The 2,915-nt window shown below is 48.4% G+C and overlaps 1 non-coding gene across 1 annotated transcript; it reads left to right on the plus strand.

The window, feature by feature from the left end:
* Nucleotides 1–57: 57 nt before the first annotated feature.
* TRNAQ-CUG lies at nucleotides 58–129 on the plus strand. Its single transcript has one exon. It is a non-coding gene; the product is annotated as a tRNA-Gln (tRNA).
* Nucleotides 130–2,915: the final 2,786 nt, after the last annotated feature.

A 2,915-nucleotide genomic window follows, 5' to 3' on the forward strand; every position in this document is an offset into this window, starting at 1 on the left:
GGCTGTGGATGGTCGGCTCGCCGGGATTAGGACCGGAGGTGGGCCTTTTTTCGAAGCGGTTCCATGGTGTAATGGTTAGCACTCTGGACTCTGAATCCAGCGATCCGAGTTCAAATCTCGGTGGAACCTGCTCGCTTGCTCTTTTCCTGGTCCCTTCTTTAATCCGTTTTTTGTTTCCTGATTAATTGAGCGACCCTTATTTACTTGGCCGTGGGTTAAGAAGTGGGGCGCGAGGGCTCACGCCTGTCATCCCAGCACTTTGGGAGGCGGAAGCGCGAGGATTGCTGAACCCACCGGCTGGAGACCAGCCTGGAAAACTCGGCGAGACTCCGTCTCTACAATAGCTCGCCTGCCGTTCCAGCTACTTGGGAGGCTGAGGTGGGTGGATCGAGCCCAGTCGGTGGAGGTAGTGGGCGACAGGCGGAGACTCACACACACACACACACACACACACACACACACACACACACACACACACACTAGGGTGGGGATCGAGCCCAGTTGGTGGAGGTAGTGGGCGACAGGAGGAGACACACACACACACACACACACACACACACACACACACACACACCGACCTTCGCACGCAAATCTCTCCCAGGTCTCCCCTGCAGTCGCGCTACCCACCGCCTGGGGTCTCCCGTCCGTGTCTTCGCTCCTGCTCCGACCTCCTGCCTTCCAGAAGCGTCTGTGAACTCCGTTCCTTTGCTGGAATGTTCTCCTGCGGCTCACGAGGCGGGCGCCTCCCCCGGGACCCTCCAGGGACCACGGGGACCATGGGGATCGTGCCTGCCCCGGCCTCTGCTTCTGTGGCACGTGAGGCTGTCCCTAGGAGGTCAGAGGCTCCACCTTAGCGGAGTGTGCAGGAGGTTGGGGACCTTCCAGGTGTCGCCAGGGCCTGCGGCTGGGAAAAGGGGTCTCACTCTGCCGCCCAGGTTGGGGAGCAGTGGCACCATCACAGTTCACCGAATCCTCGACCTGCTGTGCTCAGGCGATCCTCCTGTCCCGGCCTCTCTGGTACCTGGGGCTACAGGCACCACCATGCTAGGCTAAGTTTCTTACTTTTTGTGCAGATGAGGTATCACCATGTTGCCCAAGCTGGCTTGGAACTCCTGGGCTCATGCAATTCTCCAGCTCGAAAGATCAATTCTACCTAGTGATGCAGCTGAGTGACCTCTGGAAGATTACACTGAGTGAAAAAAATCAAATGCCAAAAAACCCTATACAGGGGGGCCCAAAACGGAATTTATTTTAGAGAATTGTGAATTTATTCTTACATGTTTAAACTTCAGTCACTTCCAAAGGCCTCTCAGTTTGATGCAAGACACCTATCGAGACACTTTTTCCACTGCTCAAAACAGTTTTTGAACTTGTCCATTTTGATGCCTTTTAGTGCTTCTGCCATGTTTTGTTTCACCTCTTCCGCATCAGCAAAATGTTTCCCTTTGAGGACTTTTTTCATCCAGGGAACAAAAAAAGTCACTTGGAAAGAGATCTGGTGAATGGGGAGGGTGGGGCACAGGGATCAGTGGCATTTTTGATCAAAAACTTCTGAACACAACACAGTGTGGGCAGGTCGCTCGTCAATCACCCGTCATGAAATGAGCAAGTGTGTTGAAAGAATCTCCAAAAACAAATTCACTGAAGCCAAACGCAGCCTCTCACAACTCTAGCTGATGCAGATGGGTTCCTAGAACACTTACCTAGCAGGGGAAGCCTTACTATAAGGTGCCCACCCTCCACAAGGTAATTCTGGGTTTTGGGGGGGAGGTCCTCCCTTGTATATACCTGTGTATTTATACTTATATATGTAGCTTTAAATACATTTATTATAAATAGCTTATTTATGTCCAAATACTGTGTAGCTTATAGATTTCCCCCCTTTTCATGAAATCTGAATTAGAATAGCATATAGCTTTCATTATAACACTTCACGCTTCACATATTCTTAGCCTATGGGTTAGGTACTCAGATAATAAATCTGACTCAAAAAGGAAGGATAACTCACAGAATAGGGAAAATATTTACAGCTAATATATCTGATAAGAGATTAATATCCAGGATATATAAACAACTCTTACAACTCAACAACAAAGAAACAACACAATTTAAAAACAGACAAAGAACTTGAATTTCTTCAAAGATCTACATGTGTCTAATGACCAGGAGGAAATGTTCATCATCATTAATCACTAGGCAAATGCAAATCAAAATCACATGAGACGCCACTTCATACACATTAGGATATCCGTGAGTGTGGAAGGAGATGTGAAGGATTCATGTATGTATATATTTTAGTAGGCGTCTCACTCTGTCACTCAGTCTGGAGTGCAGTGGCACGATCACGGCCACCGCAGCCTCTACCTGCTGGGTTAGGCAATCCTTCCCCCTTAGCCTTCCAAATAGCTGAAACTGCAGGTGTGTGCCACCACACCCAGCTAATTTTTTTGATTTATTGTAGAGATAAGGTCTTGCCAAGTTGCCTAGGCTGGTCTCGAACTCCTGGGTTCGGACAATCCTCTTGCCTCTGCCTCCCAAAGTGCTGGGATAACAGGCATGAGCCATCACACCCAATTTCACACCCATGTTTACAGCAGTGTTATTCAAAACAGCCAAAAGGTGGAACAAGTGTCCTAATGTCAACAGATGAACGGTTAGACAAATGAGGTGGATTCATATGGTGGAATATTACTCAGACATAAAAGTAAATGGACTTCTGACACATGCCACAACATGCATGGATCTTTAAAACATTATGCGCAGAGAAGTGTCAGGCACAAAAGAAGAAGCATACATGACTGGATTTTTGAAGGTGCCTGGAACAGGTAAATTCAGAGAGACTGAAAGGAAAGTGACGGCTGGGGGCTGGAGAGCAGGGAGTTACTGCTTAATGGGCACAGAGTGCTTGGAGCTAT

This window comes from Carlito syrichta, unplaced genomic scaffold, assembly GCF_000164805.1.
Source record: "Carlito syrichta isolate Samal-C Ts95f unplaced genomic scaffold, Tarsius_syrichta-2.0.1 Scaffold303358, whole genome shotgun sequence".
NCBI lineage: Eukaryota > Metazoa > Chordata > Mammalia > Primates > Tarsiidae > Carlito > Carlito syrichta.